We start from the raw sequence: 18,141 nt of genomic DNA, 5'->3' as shown, positions 1-18,141 counted from the left end.
CCGTAAAGAAAGAGACTCTTTTCATAGGAAAAAGGAGTACCAGAAAGAAAAAAATTCCTGAATTTCCCATATGATTTGAGAGCACTTTTTTATGTGTTCAGATGTTCAGTTACGCAACCTTTAGCACAAGGATTATTGTTCTTTCAGGAAGAAATGTAGGTGAGAGAGCTCTGCTTTATGTGCAGAGATGTTTCACAAACAAGTCCTATGCAAGTGAAGTGGTGATGAGTCAGGAAGGTAACTCCCGGCCACAGCCACAACCAGACAGTCCTAGGGCAGCACAGTCAGCCTACCGCTCCCATTCAGATTTTCTTTCTAAGGTTTCTGGATTACAGGATTCATGCAAACGCCATCCATTTTCTTTCACTCTGCCTTCCTTACACAGCTGCTTTCTGCACTGTGGTATGCAGGGCAAAAGTAGAGCTTTACTGCTTGTATGTGCATTTATTGAATGCATCAGGTATGTAGCTGATAGTGAATACGTTCCCCTTAAAATAGTCACATAAAATAGGACTTGTGATTTATGCATAAAAGGCCAATGACAACATCAGGTCTGTATCTGATAACAAGTCAGACCTTTCCTGTGCAAAATTCCAGTAACTGTATACTAACAGCAAGTCACCGGCTTTTATTAGCTGCCCAGAAGAATGAGCAGCTGTATGAAGACACCACCACTCTTGGGACCGGGGCACACGGCAAGTGACTCCGGCTGATGCACCTCTTCAGGTCCTATTAAATTATCTGCCATCTTTGTAGGCTGTGCTACACTAGTCTTACTTTGCATTTCTACCCGATCTTCTCATAAAAGGATGCTGCTGGAATCTAGCCAGCCAAATCCTTTCAAAAGGAATTTGCTTAGAAGTCTATAGTTATCATGTAAATTCATATACAATTTAGCTCAAACCTGTTTATGTCTTAATGAAGTTTGTTTATATGGAAGTGGAGAATATCACAGGGCATCTTTCAACTTTCTGGCTCCCTCCCTGCTGCCTAAAGAAGGCAACAAACTGGACAAGGACTTCACAGAGCCTGTCTCCGGTTGCAAGCCTGAATGATGCCCAGCTCAAAGGGCTCCCAAGAGCAGGTGGGACCTTCAGGTGCCACTGTAGCACATACTTCTGTAAATCAAAGCAATACAGAAATGCTTCAGAAGCAGAGTACATGAAGGGGGGTGCTGTAAAGCCAGATTTTGTGTACTCTTTCCATTAATTTTCACAAGAGTTCAGAGTATATACCTCTGAGGGCCAAATGTGGAACTAAATAGAACTACCCCATCTTTTTAAATGGCAGATACCACAGTGCAATAGATTTGGTAGCATCTTGATAAAGCTATATTGATAATAGTATGTACCATTTTAATCTAGTGTTTCACAAGTTAGAGCTGAGGTGTGCCATACGCTTGTAAGAAACATTTGTCTAATCCTGAAATGGAGTTGACCCAATTTTTTTCAGTAAGTGTTCTACCAAAAGAAGCACCAGAAATACTCTGGAATATATGACACCGTTCCTCACTTATCTTCACCATCACAGTAAAATTCCTGTCTTTATACTGAGTTATTCCTTGTATTCATATAAATTAAACTGCTTCCTTGCTGAACACTTTCCATCTTTTTTTCCTAATTAAAAAAAACCCATGCTTTTTTGCTGCTACTCCAGCTATACCTGTGCCCAGATAAATAAATGCCTCACATGCTTCTGCTGACATCTCCCTGTTGTCAGTTCTTTTTCTGCTCACCTAGAGCTGATGCTCTTGAAGACACAATTTCTTTGCCCCAGATATTGCCAGGATGGAAATAATCAGTCGTTGTGTAACAGAAATCCAACTCTGCTCCAAGCAGTATGTTCCAAGTTAGAAAGATTTTATTTCTCTTCAAGGAGCTCTGCTTGCACAATGGAAAGCAAATAGCTACTCTCATCTGCTGAAGATTTAGCAGGAGAGGGGAAAGGATCAATGCCAGCTCTGTCTGCAAGACATAAGTGTATTCAGAGTGCTTGCAATAAATTTTTAACCTTTTCCAGCTTCCCTGGGGACTGGCAGGTATTCAAAAATATCAGCACCCTCATCCCAAAGCTTCACTATGCAAACCAAAATGAATGAGATGTTTAGCAAGCCACTGAGAGATAAATCTTAACATTCCCTTTTATTAGAAAAAGAATATGTTTTATTAGACAAATAATAGAGAGACTACCCCTCTCTCTGTGAGGCAGAGTTTAATGCAAAGGAATACTTGATTTTACCAAGAGCCAAAATTTCCAATTAATTCTGGTTTTATTTAAAATTAATACCCATGGAAGGATGTGATGACCAAGGCAGGTTTTTTTAATCTAGCGTACATTGAACATCAAGTAGCTTGTGAGCACACCAGTGATACTGCCACAGAGTTTGCTGTTTGTATTCTTCTCATTTCTTGAAAAGGGTTGTGGTTTCTCTTTGCATGTCAGGACACAGTGCTTTGGTGCGTATCCAGACCAGTTCTGAAATGAATTGTTTCAGGTCTTGGACATGGTGTCATGCTGTCGGGTATGGCAAGAAGGCTTGCTTGCAGACGAACGCTGCCACAAAGTGGGTGCAAACAGATCACATTGTATAACAACCTATAAGATGCTGTGAAGGTTTCAACATCCTACAATAAACTAGAGCTTTTGAAGTGCAAAAGGTGTTATTTTATTTGACCCCAGTAGACAGAGGTGACATAAGAGAGACTACCTTGACAATGTGGGAGCCTGCAATGCTCCATGTGCCACTGAAGAGGTAAGGCAGAAGTCTTCCTCACACTGCATTTTGTCAGCATGTTTTGACCACCTCCAAAAAACACAGGACAGGCTTATAAAGAACTGGGCTTGGATCACCAGCTTGGTACATGTGTGACATGAGAGCTAAAGGGGCAAGAAGAGATTTTGCCAATAGAAAAGCTTACAGTGAAACACAGAAAATGCAGGATGAGAGGTCACTGCTGGAGGCTGCCAGCAGTGCCTGAGAAGAGACATTAGAAATGTAGAACGTCTCAAACTACGACTGACAGTCACAGGCCAGAGGAGGGAAGGACAGGGAAGGTTAGAAATCTGGGTAATTATAACCTAGGCATGGCACAGTCTCAAACCCTGAGCAGGATCTGAGCTCTGGAAATGGTCACATAAAACCCGATGTGGCCATGTCTAAATAAATGTCTGACCAGCAAGAAACCTCCAACAGCTGGGGTCTGAATCCTGACTTTACTGTTTGTGCTAGATTCCATCAGTGTCTTTTTGCATGTGCATTTTAGATAATTTGTAAATAACAAGTACTTTTTAAAGCTTTCAGGTTGAAAGTTGCTATACTAGAACTTTCCAAAGCTAAATTGGATATACATTGGAACTTAAATATTTTAGAACTTAGAAGTTTTATATATATTAGACACTTCAAAATCTAAACTGCTGGCTAAGTTATGTTTTAGTAACATATAGCAGAAGAAAACCTCTAAGAGCTCCAACAGTCTTCTTAATGCCTTAGTCCATCAAAGAAAATCTTAAACTTCAAGCAATGCCCTTGGATAAACACATGCTTACGAGCAAGTATCCGTCTGAATCTGGGCCTGACTTGATGCGCTATGCTAACTATTGCAAAATAGGCAGGATGTGCTGCTGTTTGGCATTGCAATAGTCTGCAAGAAAATCTTTCCCTCACAAAACTGTCACTGCCTTCAGCAAGGGAAAACCAATATTTCAGTTCCCTAAACTCAAACTCCACATCTCTGCATGGCAGTTTGTAACCCAGAAGGAGCAAACAGGGAGGGATCAGCTGCCTAAGATTAAATAGTAATGCAAGGTACACCTGGCCCAAACCAATCTGCAGAGATCTGGTCATTGGAAGTCAGAAGCAGGGAACTGCAGTTTTCATAGGTGCAAAATTTGCACTGATAACACTGGGGTATATTTATAATAAACTATTCTGAAACATATGTACTATAAAATTAAGTATATATGTAACTCAACCCTCAATTTCTCTCTTAACAATGTTTTGTGCTTTGTCTCACTGTCAAGGGAGCCCAGCTGCACTTGCAAATTAGTGTTAATTTTGCAATGCAGCTGTCGTATGCAATGGGTCTGAGTAATGAAAGGGGTTTTAATAAAAATTGAAATGAATGAAATTGTAGTCTCACAAGTAATTTCTCTACAAGAGGAACAAAATACTAATACCTCCTTTGTATTCCTCTGGGAATTCAGCATTCTGATATCATGTCAGTCACCTTATTTGCATTTTGTCGAATTTTGTAAATTATTCAGCATTCAATTGTGGATCCTTCAGAGTCAGTACAGTGTATACTGTGAATGCATATTACTACTAGCTCCACAATCAGTATTCTGCATTCATAACATGGAAGGAATTAACTGATTTTATGTGCTTATGATATTCAAAGTAAAATATCTGAAAGATATTAGTGTAGATAATATCACTATATGCATACATAATAGCATGTATCCAAATAATAAAAATTACGGTGGAAAATAGACACTGCTATAGTCAATGTACTTCTTGATCAGTAACAAACTAACCAAAGTTTAATAACATTTGTGTTCTTTTTAATAGGGTCTCATTAAGGAATATTTTTCTAGAGCCTTTTGTGTCTCATTCCCTAGGCAGCAATCCTGCAGACACTTTGATGTGTGCTTGACTTTCAGTATCCCAGAAATCCCAGAGGAGTCAGTGTGACTATTCATAGCCTTAAACACAAGGACATGCTTAAGTGTCTGCAGGATAGAGGACTTAGACAGTGCCCCTGCAAAGAGCTCATCATAACCCTCTGAAACGGCCAAAACCCGTGGAGTATAACAGAAATGTTATACTTCTTGAGAATGGAAAAGCTATAAAGCCAAATTCAGTCTTGGTATGTGCAAGCCCTTTGGAAATGAATGGCAACATTGATGTTCACCAAGGAAGAGAGGGTTTCTATCCCTGACTCCTGTGGTAGCCCTTGGGGTGACATACATTTTTGTCAGTCATATTTGTGCATGCAAATCCAGAATACAAAACTGATTATCTAGTTAAGATTAATTTCAGATCTAATCTGCTGGTTTTCCACCTTGTAGAATTCCCTCGTTGCTTCTTGGGTTTGTCCCTCTGTAATCAGTTTATTATTTGAAGTTCCATCCATCACAATTGATTTGCTCTGTAATACATTAAATTGGTGTGATGTGTAATCTTCTAATGTCTTCTGATGCTTCTTTCCCCAGTGCTGCTTCAATCATTAAACAGTGTCTTGATGTGAAGACGTTAGACAAAGTAACATGTAGTGTAGTTGCTAGTTGTAGGCAAATAAGGAGAGAACCCTAAAATATGAGTTGACAAATGCAATGTCGCTTTACCCAGTGCCAGAAGCATTGCTGCAGTCTGCCAAACTTCTCAATTTTTTGCGCCTTTGAGTCTCCTTGCCCCCCGCCTCCAGAAACCTGTTATCTGTTCAAAAGCTACTATCTTTGTAGCTTCACAGGGATCTTAGCATTAACTATCAGCCACTGATTGATTTTCGTTATCGGTATTCTACTGGAAAATATGCAAAACGCAAAAAAACCCCCCTGCATCATGTGAATCACGTCAACAGGAAGCCAAGTGCTGGACCTGAAATTTCCTGTTTGAATAATAATTCTGTGTCATGCCCTGATGGTTGTCAGATTGGCTGAAATAGCAGCATAATGATTCATGAAACAACATCAAGCAATAAAGGTGTGAAAGCCTTCCCTCAACTGCATTTTAAGTTTTATGAGTTTCATTCCAGCTGGAGTGGAACAGAGTAGTGAACTTGAGCAGAAGTACCTATTAATTTTTACAGCTGGTTTCACTATCACAGTATAAACCATATTTGCTCATGCCTGATATTGGTAAAATAAGAAGTAGCACCTTTCATACTTGTTGAGTCAGAATAACAGCATAAGTGAGCTACGTTGTTGAGCTAACTGAGGGTCTGGGGTTTTTTTTAATGAGACTCATCATATTGATCCACAAAAGAAGGCTGTGTTCAAGACCTGTGGCATTGAGCATCATTTTCATTTTAAGGCCTGTATTAAATAAAGTAGAAGGGTCAATATAACACCTAGATTTTGCATTTCCAGTAGCAGAGAAGAGATCCTTGCATGATAACAGGTGTAAGTGTAATGAGTCCTAGGAAATGTGTTTTTCTGTAGAAACAGTGTCTTGAATTCATTGCCATAACACAGTGTGGAGATCAAGAATTTAGTGGGATTAGAAACTGGACAGGGGCATGGCTTACCCAAATATCCACTGGTGCCTTAAATCATGGTAGTGATTCAAGGTTTAATCTTCCAGCTTCAGCATCTGAAGTGGCATTTTAAAGTTGAAATGGAAGAAGTGCAAGTATTTCATAATCTTCTGCAACATCCAGACCTGGCTGGAGTGAGAGACAGCTACAGACTGGGATGGACCTGCTGCAAAAAACGACTCCCAACCATTTTTCATGTTTTATAAATCACGTCATTTTACTGATCCACTGTCCCATATACAGTTTCAAAAGAAGCTTAATTCAGAATATTATGAACTGGATATTGTGAGAGCACAGCTAACAGAGGCAGCCAACAGATGCAGCAGTGTCTGGGTTCGGCTTTGGGAGCTTCTTGACCTTCTGGTGACAAGGTACAAGATCATCAGGGAATGCTTGGGAACCCTTTAAGAAACTCGAGGGGACCTGCTGCTACCAGGTAAGGACGAGGTAAGGGGAACTGCTCTAGCAGCTTCTAACAAGCATGATCAGCTGCCTTTGGCCCAGGTGCCCAGAGCCTTTGCTACAGCTGCCCCCAGTTAGGGAGGGTCAAGAATCCTTTTAGCGGGTGCTTGGGTGAGGACTACAAAAAAGTGCAGCTCCCACAGCACAGCCAGAGCAGTTTATAAAGAAGGGTATAAGTGAATGTGTTCTGCTGTAGCAGTCTCAGACATGGTGTAGATGCAGCCCTGCAAGCATCCCAGGCTGCAGGGAGTGTCTGAGGGCAGGAGGACAGCTCTCTGTCCTGCAGGAGATGTGCTGCCAAGTGGAGGAGTTGCAAGAGAACAGCATCAGAGAAGAGGAAAGGGAGATAGCCAGGATCTTCTCTGAAATGCAGCAGCTTGAAGAGCCCTGAACCCCATCTGCAATAGAGAGGCAGGCAGTGTGCTTCCCCCAGCATTAAGGTAAGTGAAACCTCTGGAGAAGGTGCAGGGTGGAAGCTGGTGACTTCTGGCACCAAGAGGAAGGCTCCTGCCCACCCAAGGGCTTGCAACTACAAAATAGGCTTACTGTCCTTAAATTTGAAGAGGTATATGAGTACTGTGTATGTTAACGGTGTCCAGAAGCACTAACCTTTCAGAAGGGGCATGCGGCTTGCTCTCATCAGAGCCTAGCAGCTGTATGCTAGAGCATGAGGCTGGGACAGCTGAACCTCTCCCTGGCTTTTCTCTTGTTCTCTTACATCATGGGCTAGAATGGAACAAAGCTATAAAACACTGAAATCTCAGGTTTCGCCCAGTTGCTCTGGATGCACTCTTTCCAAACTCTGCTGCCAATTCTCATTGGAATAACTTATTATACCCTTCAAAATCAGCATTAAAAAAAAGTCTTCCTGGAACTACAAAGCATCCTTACTTCAAATGAGAAATATTTTGGCAATGCAGTAATGGTACTCTTTGCTTTGTTTAACAGGGCAGAAGTGTTAGGTTTTACCCCTGTGCTGAAGTTTCTTCTGTTTGCTTTAAGGCAGTAAGGATGCAAACAGTGAATCAGCAAGATCTTACGAATGCTGGATATGAATTTATTCTTGTTTTAAATGCCACCAGTTTTCTTTCTATGTTCAAAGCTGCAGACAGTTCAAATGACCATATTCCTGCTGAAAAGGACTCAAGTCCACTGTCTACAAGAAACACTTACTTAGATGAGTAGTTTTTATTGGTAATCAGGAGTTTGAGACAAGTCTACTTTTTTCCCCCCACGGGATAAATATTTGAACTATGTGGCAACTGTTGCCATATATTTTTAATGCTCAGCATCAATCATGAGTACAAAAAGCACCATGTGTCTTGTCTTCTCTATTTACATACACCTGCATTTCCTTAGGAAGTATTGACATTAGGACATGTCCTGTCATCACTGGTCAGTCTCAACCAGCATGACTCACCTATATGCTTACATTAACTCTTTCAATCTCTGATATATATATATGGAAATATAACTTGAAATCTAATGGCTTAACTATGCTCAGAAAACATGATGCAAACAGAGATTCTCCTAAGAGTACAATACATCAAAGGAATGTTTACTAGAGTGTCCTTTAGATAGGATATAGGCAAAAGTTCCTTTAATTGAAGCATGCTTTGCAGACAAAAGCAAAAAATATGGAACACTAAAGGAAAACAAAAATATACGGGAAGTGATACATATTGGACAGTTGATTTTGGCTTGCTTATTGCACACACAATTTTCCTTCTATATCTTCATTTTGCTGGGAAATGATGTGCCTCTGTTCTCGTGATTTTTTTCAAACAATTTGTCATTTCCACTGTTGGCTTTAAGTTTCAAGATTACAAGTACATACGCTGGACTGTACCTAATAAAATGCTTCCTTACCTGCCACGCAACTTCAAGCACTACATGACCTTGTAGACATCACCTTTAGACATTTCTTTTTGCTTGAGATGTCAGTGTGTAATGGCCTGCTTGCTTATCCATCTTTAAAACACTTTTAATAGCACTATGAAACTTCCATTTAATAATACTTAATACTATTTATTGTAAGGATATCTACCAGAGTAATTTCACTGCCTTGTTCAAGAATACCATCTGCTCCAGGTAAGAAAAAGCAGTGTCATAACCATGAAAGAAATCCTGTCAAGGCAGCGTATTCTTACTCTTGTATGCTCTGACTGGGCACTGTTCATGGTTTTCCTAGTTGATTTTTCAGCAGAAACGCTGTGCTATTATAGCTCAGCTAGAAACTTTCTTTTCTGTTCAGCTGGGTCACTGTAATACATTACTAATGCACATTGATCTGGCAAATCAGGTGATTCATACAGAAACCTCCATCCAGCTGTGGTTCTTCCAATTTACAGGAGCAAATGTTTTTAAAAGCCCATCTTTTTCTCTCCAGTATAAATATTCCTAAGTGCCACCTGAACAAGGGAGTTTCCTTACAATGACAACAGTTGTCTCTAATTTCTGGTCAACTTGTTTATTCCTACCATAATTGTCCAAAAACTCCATTGCTTTCCAAAAATGAGGTAGAGCAAGCATTTTAAGAACTCTTTCAATTTTTATTGTGGTGGAAGAGTATCAACTGTAAGGACTTAGAGCATCACTAAAATCAAATACTGAGTAATCACTGTTTTTATACAGCTGTAAATCTTGTAAATGACATACTTGGGGATGACAAATGTCTGTTTTTCACATATCAGTCATGTAAGACACCACTGAATCTGGGCCATTTAACTGAAGAAGAAATGAAAGGGTCTGATTCTTCATCTGTTGAAGTCCCATGGGTGTAAGTTCAATAAGAGCAGTACTACCCTCTTTGATGGTTTCTTAGATATTGCTAATCTATATTTAAAACCTGTGTTTTATTTAAACTTGAAAATTAATTTGCTTTAACATCTGTATAAAATAGATTAGAATTAATGAAGTCTGACCCCCTTATGGGTTACTGTGAGTGAAATAATTACTCTTCAGCAGCACAGGATATATTGTACTGGACTTTCTGTCTTGAGTTAACAGTAAGAAGTCAAAGGAAGTTCAGGAAATACCAGAAGTCTTGAACTGCATTAGAAAATTTAGGTTTGTAGCTTCTCTTTATGAAAATTGAAAATGCATGTGCTAGACTTACTCTGTGTTGCTGCTAATAATTATGGAAATTTACCTGCATAAGTTGAATATAGGAATATTCTAATTTGGAACTTGAAACTGATTACAGAAAAATTAGTTCCTAAGGATGTGATAAGGATGGTACTCTTTAAAATAATGATAATTCAGGTACCAGCACCTGGTCTAAATTCAAAGTGAAGGAATGTCTTCCCAAATCCTTTCAACACCTCTAGGAAGCTACCACTGCTGGCTAGAACTGCTTCTTACCACTTCAGGTGCATTCAAAGGCTCAAGTCCCATTTGGCCTCAGCTGAAGAAGATCCAACTACAAACAGATACAAGGTATTATTCTGGCTGCAGATGCTTTCAGTTAATTACACTGCCAGTATCTAAAAGGAAAATCCAGTAGTAAAATATTTTTTTAATGGAGTGAAATAAAATTCACTAAGGCTTACATGAACCTCTAGTTCTTCAAAGAATAGCACTCTCATTGTTCTTCTGTGCTAATGAATTTTCTTGTACAGATATTTTGCAGAAGTGGGCTTTTACCAATCCCCATTGAACCTGCTGGCCCTGACATCGGAAAGTCTGTCTTGATGTCTGGCAGCCTTCTCGGGGCTCAGTGACAGCTCTTCCTGCTTAATCCCTCAGGGCAATCTGGGAGACCTTAATTAGAGAGATTCCCTACTGTTCTATTGCTTTGTTTTTTCTTCTCAGAATGATGGCTAGCAGAAAAATGAAATGTGGCTGCCCTATTTGATACATGTGATAGCCCAGTCCGTGCTCACCTGGATGTCTGTGCTGCAGGGGTACTTTCCAGCATGACACTTTTCCTTGGCAGGAGCTCTGCAAATTCAGAGTGGGGTCTGAGCAACAAGCTGGCTCTCTCCTGGATCATAGTCTATTGTCAAGCAATTTTTTTAAGCCTCTTTTTTGCCCCACGGCCTCTGTGCAGTGCCTGTGGGGTGGCTGTGCACAAAGGAGTGTACTGTGAAGCCTGGGTGTTGCTCACAGCTTCTGCATCTGTCAGCCAGCCCCAGGATGCTCTCGCAAGCTGCCTGCGTGCGGACTGTTGCTCAGCCTGTGATGGAAACAAAAGGAAAATACTGTTTTAGGACTCATGGGGAAGATGGTGGAAAACAAAGTGAAAAAAACACTTTGCAGGTAGGTTTGCTTACCTGTGAATGTCACCAGTCATCCCTTAGATCTGTGCCAACCTGCAGGAGATGCTGGTGCCGCCTGAAGCCCCAGCTCCAGGGCTCCCCTTCCCAGCTGTTTCCACTGCTGCACCAGGAGCCTCAAAATGTGAAGGCCTGAGGTTTGAGGCATCCCCACCTAACCCAGTGCTGCCCTGCGTGGGAGGGATCTTATTGTTTCAGGGTCCACAGCACAGAGGAGAGGCATGTGGCAAGTGCTGAAGCTGGCAGCGGGCAGCATCCCAACCCATGCCTCTGAAATATCATCCAAGTGCTTCCCTGGAACAAGGTGTCAGACAGCCATCAACCCCTTCTGCTGCAGAGGCAAGGCATGCAGGGGTGCCAGATGAGTGGGCCGGGTATGTGGGATGCATCCGGGCCTCCCAGTAGACCCCAGCAGCTGCAACCTGCTGGATTTGAGCAAGACCTAAATGTTTATGTCCTGCCAGTGTTGCAGTACTTCAAGCATGGTGTGACAGTGATGTTTCAATACCTCATCACACAAGACAAAGTGCTGGAGAGCTGGTATCTCTTCCCCTTTCTGCAGCAGGTACTGCTCCTTCAATATTTTCCACCCGCACGCTGACCCTGACCAAAACGTAGCAGATTGTGTGGCTCGATGAGGCTGTAATAAAAGGTAGTGGGGTTGCAGGCAGGATGCTTTCTGCTGCAGTAGTTTTGTTTGAATGGGCTCAGATTTCTTTACCTTTGGTTGGCACAGCTGTAACTCGCAAAGCCCATGATCACTTGTGAAAACGAGGGGTGAGACTGAGGTGCTTTTGGTTCCTTATGACCCTCATTTCTCCTGACATGTTATTTTTTCATGCTCAACCTCTGCAAATAGTCTGTCTTGACACCTTTTGTGTTCTGGGGAGGGGAGCAGAGCAGTGAAAGAATGAATGCCTTCAACACTAGAAACTGCTGAATGGGTTTACCCAGAAAATGGGGTTTGTTTAGCCTAAGGAAGAGCAGGCCATGGGGGGATCTTCTTGCTGTATACCCATGGCTAACATGAGGACATAGAGAAGACCAAGTCAGACTTCTCTTGAAGGTGCACAGTGATAGGAGAGGCAGCAGACACAAGTTACAACAAAGGAAACTGCAGTCAGATATAAAGAAAAATGTTTCACCCTGAGGGTGATCCCACACTGCCATGGGTGCCCAGAGAGGTATGCCCCTCCGTGGGGTTCATTAGAAGATATGGCCCTGTGCAACCTGACCTCGTCTGGTCCCTCCCAGCCTAAATTACTCTAGAGTCTATGGTTTGATGCTGCTAGATAGATATCTGGCTATTTCTTGTTCGATAACACACCTCTTCTGTTACTGAACTTGGTACAACCTTATGAACCCTAATCTGTATTTCACTTAGAACAATAGAGGGATGAGGTACTGTGAAACAGACTCCTCTGAAGTTTCTAGTAACACAGGATGTCAATTGATTTATAGCAACATCTGTAACTTTGGAGACCTTTGATAACTTAATTTCAGAATACATGTATCTCTTCCTCCTGATCTGTCTCCCATACTCAGTGTGGTGTTCCCTGTTGCACAATATTTATTTGGCATGCAGGGGCTTTTTTCCACCTCTAGAGGCAAACAATGGCATAAATTCCTTTATTCCAACTGGTGTAACTAAAATAAAATAAATTAAGATAACAGATGTTGGAGGTTAGTCAGTCACGTCCCTCATGCTGAAAGTCAGTTGATCATCAAAATGCTGTTGAAAAACATAATGTATTAATATGCATCCTTAAGATGTGAAAAGCTGTTTTGCCATTCTGATAACCTGAGGATGGTGGGGTGTGACTGAAGGAGGGAGGAAAAGCAAGCGCAACTGCTGAGTCTGGCCCCGATGTGTTGGACTGTGTTAACAAGCCAGACCTGGCAGGATGAGTTTCTCCAGCCAAAGCTGAAGGTTTGTGCGCAGGGCTGGGAGCGGAGGGGGCTCTGTGGCTCAGGTGGTATGTGACACACATAGCATCCTCAGTGCTGGTCTTGATGTGACAGTGAATTTTGCTGCATTACACTGAAACTTCTCTTATTTGTATTTTCTCCCATCCTAAAGCTATTCAAAACTTTTTTTCTGCCAAAACAGATATGCATTATACATGAAATGCAGCAGAAAACATTTTCTTTTTAATTTTCAGGAAGTCTGTTAGTGCCAAAACATAAACTGCTTAAGAGGGAGGAGGAAAACTGGGGTAAGTGATATTTGGCAAGATCCACATGTTCCATTTGTTTATGCAACAATCACTGCTGCTGACTTACAGCTTCAGAGGCAGCTGTGTAAATATAGGACTGCAATGGCTGAGGAAGCCAAGAGAGAAGCTGTGGAAAAATAACAGATAAAACCAGACGTGTTCTGGATGCCACAGGGTAAGGCAGAGCTGAGCTATGCTGCAGACATTTTGCTGTGCTGCTATAATACCTTCAGCATCCCTTTTGGAATATCTTTCCCGTTATTGTTGGGTGGATTTGTTTGTTTGTTTTGGTTTTTTTATAAGGACTTTAATTTCAAGTTTCATTATGAAAGAGACTCAAACCATTCCTGAAGACATTAAGGAGACTCTCTGATGCAGGCAGCTGAACCCTGCTTTGCTGACCCCTGTGCTCCTGAGTGCAGGGGCCAGGGAGCCTTGAACATATCAGCTTGTGGTGTTTGCTAGCTTCTTATAAAAGGGGTTTACTTGTTTGTTTTGTGGAGCAGTCCTAGGAACTGCAAACTAATGCACTTAAGTGCTGGAGCTGCTGCCACCTAGTCCCTATGGGAGCTGACCTCCCCCAGATAAGGCGAGCACAAGCATTTTCCTACAAGGGTAATGCCTGCAGCCTTACAAGGGTTCTGCTGTGCAAGTTAAGCCTTGGCAGGCTCTCTAATTTCTTTTTGCTTCTGATAAAACAGCAAAGAGATTGTGGGTATAAAGAGGTAGACTGGATTAGAAAAGGTTATTGGATTTTTTAATTGCAAATATTCACCTATAAGGCTTATTAATTTCTGCATAAATTCACCAGAATTAAGCAATATTATGAAGCAACAATGTTAAGCAATGTTATGACACAGTTCACAGGTAAATGATGCATCTGAGCAAGTGCACCTAAATCTCAGTTTCCAAACCCCTGTCTCTTATCTTTTTTTGACTGGTGTGTCACTTTTGTATTTCTTAAAGACATACTTTTTGATTTCTCTGCACATGTATTGATTTTTAGCTTATAATTAAATATATAATTTCCCCTTGCTGAACAGGTCAGATAATGCCTCTGACAATTACTTTTAAATTATTCTATAACAATTCCTACAGTATTATTAAATCCTAGGATTCTCTTGTTTCTTATGTATCTGCTATACGTCATCATAAAATCTTTCTGCATCCTTCCTCACCTTAAACCACTGGTCAAATGGGCATGCTGAGTGTCATTTAACTTGGTGCTATAGTCCAAAAGCTCAGCATGCATGTCTTAAATAGGCTGCAGACCATGGAAACATCGGGTTTCTTTAATGATGCTTGCAATTTTCCTCCCTTTTGTCTGCTTTTGGAATAAAATTGACTGAAACATATGCAGAAATCCCCAATTTGACTGCTTTTATCTCACTCTGGGCAGAAGGATGAAGTTTTGCTCATCATAAGGAGAAGTAAAGACAAGTCTCATAAGACTTTGAACTGCTTACCGTCAGCAATTTAAGGGAAAACTCTTGAGGAAAAAGGTGTTGATACCTTATGTAGTGAAGGGGCATTTTTTTGTTCATCTGCCTTTGCAAGGCACATTTAAGTGGGGCTGTTTTTCTTTTAGCAGTAGCACTGCCATTCCTGCATTCCTATGTTCTACAAAAACTTTGAATTTTCTCCATGCCTGCTGAAATTTCATTTTTTTACTCAAATTAACCACTATAAATCATAAAATACTGTGAGAAAATTTCATGTATTAATCAGCTGATGGAGTTAAACAGATGTATACCTTCTGACTTCATCCCTCCAGGTCAGGATTGTATTTGGATTATAGGGACAGTTCCTTCAGGTACTGTCAAAGTTCCTTATTCCCTTTCCAGGGATACTAGTAATCCACCACTGCAGAGGTGAGCCTGTGGTCAATTTGATTCTCTCTGTAGAGTTGGGGGAAAATTTGAATTACAGACAGAAACTGGTTTCTAACTAAAAAGTAATAAAACAAATTATCTTTTCTATTTTTCTTCCAAGGAGGACAGTATTTTCTTGTGGCATCCCTCTGGAGCTGTGAGAATTGAGATGGGACAGGACATTTCTTTATATTAAATTAAATAACAGTTTGCCTGAGCAAATCAATCTACAAAGTGCCTTTAAAGCTGTTTACCAGGGCCTGATCCTATACTGTTGATTGATTTTGGTGAAAGATGTGAACCTTAAGGACATGCTTCTATGTGGAATTATTTTGGAAAAAGAAAAAAAAAATCTATTGAATTGTTGGGTAACTCCATGTGCAGATGTGTAAGATGAGAGTGCTTTTTGATGGTTTAGTTGGATCCGAGCAGCTAAATATAACTGTAGATACCAGGTTTCCTGGTGGACACAATAAAAACTGTTTACCCAGCCACAACAAAATTCTACCATGTATTTGAAGAGACAACAGCTCCACTTACAAGATAGTGGTAGCTTGTAAGATAGAAATAGTTTGGCTTTCCTCAGAGTCATTGATAAGAAAACATCCCAGCATTTAAAAAATGTTTTGCCCTCATATTTAAAAGCATTTTTCACCCTTCCCTTTTACAGATGAGGGAACTGAGGCACATTGAATTTTAGCAACTATCTGATGTCAGAAACCTGGAAAAGGGCAGATCCAAAAATAACAGCTGGGTCTGGATAGCAGTAACCTAATCACTGGATAATATTGTCTTGGAGCTAAAAGCCTAGAGGAAAAAGCTGAAATGTTGTTCTTCTCCACTCTGTCTTTACCCACGTCTGCACATCAGAGCCACTGAGCTGGAAAAATGTGAATGTTGCTGTACAGCATGAATGAACTAAGTTGTCTCTTGTGCAGTGAGTGCATTTCCCAGCTGGGTAGGACATTGCAAAGCTTTTACAAGTTTCCAGCACCATTTCACTCAAGCGAGACCCTCTTAAGGAGGTCCTGGTTGAATGCTGCTTTTATTTTTCTTTTCTGTCTGGAGGGACACAACAATCTCCTGTTTTCAGCACAGCCTTTGCCAGAGACTATGGCAGCCTGCATAAACAGAGGTCTCTGGTGCAACAGGGGCTGTTTCAGAGATTCAAGAGCCCCATCTGTAAGTGGAAACAGCTTATATGGTTATGTCTTCATTAGTTGAACAGGAACCTTTGCTGAAACAACTAGCTAGGAAAAATTGCAACAAAATGGTCAAAGAGCAGTGCAGATAAAATCAGTGCCAGCATGATGAGACTGCTGCTGCTTCCACATCAGATTGTTCCTCGCTTAGCTACTTAAAAAAAAAAAAAAACAAAAAAACAAAAAAACAAAAAACAAAAAAAACCCCCACAAACAAAAAAACACCAAAAAACCAAAACAAAACAAAAAAAACCCCAAACACAGAAAACCCACACCATCAAATCCCTGTTCAGTCCTGACATTTTGAAATAACTCAACTTTGCACCAAGTAATCAGACTTTGCCTCCTGCCCAAAGGCTCCAGAGGAGGATGATGTGAACCTTGCTCTGGTTTGAGATGGGTCCCAGGCTACAAATACACTTCTTATTCTCCAGCTGTGTTTTGCATTGACATGAAATAGAGATGGTCAGATTGCCTTCTGGTGCCTGTCTGGGCCAATAACCACTGATGGTGGCTTGTTGTTTCTCCGGCAATATTCAGAGGTGATGTGCTAAGGGAAAGAAGTTAACTGCTTGACAAGGGACAGCTTTATTTACAGAGTGCTGCCAGGCTAAAATCAGTTGAACTGTGTGAAATAATGTGCGCTTGTTCGGAAAAAGAGATGAAAAGCTGTGACACTGATTGGCAGTGAAAAGCCTATAAAACAGCACACATCAATGGAGTAATTGACTGCTTCCCTCACATAAATGATTTTTCTCCTTGCTGTCCTCCTTATGCATTTGAGCAAGCTGCTCCATATTGATGGAATGTAAGAAATAATTTTCTGAAAGCCACGTAAGATATGAGACAGCTTGGATGAGAGAGTCTTTAAAGATAATATTAATAACAATAATTTAGTGGATTATCCGCAAAATCATTGACTCTCTTAAACTGTACTGGGAGAAGAATTTCCTTTGCAGGAATACAACCAAGCAAAGGAGTAGGATGGTGCTGACTTTGCAGACCTAACACACCCATCTCCCTGTATCCATCTGCTCTCTCAAGTCCCAGAGCTGTTTGGAAACTCACTCAGCATCACTACCTTAAGTATTCTTTGGTTGTTTCCAGGGATCTGGTGTTTGAATTTTGGAAAAGTTTTCACCTTTTTGTCTGGCTCCTCCTGGCTTTATTTCTTTTAATGACTTTTTCAGCATGTGACCCATCGCCTTAGCTCCCCTTATGAGTAGGATCAGGTTTTCTTAAAAAACCCAGCAGGATTCTGTGCAACTTACAGCAAAAGCAAGCATGTATGCAGGGCCTGGCTGCCCACCCCAAACCTCGTGTGCTGCTGGTGCACCACCCTTCAGCCAGGCAGAATTAACCTGCACTGCAGGATTGAAGGACAGCCTTGGGCATGGTGAGGACCTCAGAAAAATGGAATGCTTCTTTCAAAACAATGTACCCTGCAATAAGCAGAGATAACTCTGAGCCACAGCACTAGGTCTGGAGCAAAGCTGTTGCAAAGTTTGGTCTGCTCAGATGTAGGGTTTCTTCAGAAACGTCTCCACAACAGAAAAAGTTTGTGGTTTCTCTTTTGCTGTTCCGGATTCATCATCCCTGGCATTCTGCTGTCAAGTATGTTCACCTTATGGTTTTCCCTTGATCTGTTGTGAACTAAGGGGTAGTTTGTGGTTGGGTTTTTTTTGTTCAGCTTTGCTTTATTCTGCAGTGAAACCATATGCTATTCTTATGGTCTCACACATGATTTTGTGAGCTTCTGTCATCACAAAATTTACGGAGGCTGTTGCATACCAGCTCTGCGACTTTATTGCAGGATCAAACAAGAGGAGGTGGGTCTCTGGGAAACGTGCGGGAACAAA

Source organism: Haliaeetus albicilla, chromosome 21 (assembly GCF_947461875.1).
Source record: "Haliaeetus albicilla chromosome 21, bHalAlb1.1, whole genome shotgun sequence".
NCBI lineage: Eukaryota > Metazoa > Chordata > Aves > Accipitriformes > Accipitridae > Haliaeetus > Haliaeetus albicilla.
This window is presented reverse-complemented; position numbering follows the sequence as displayed.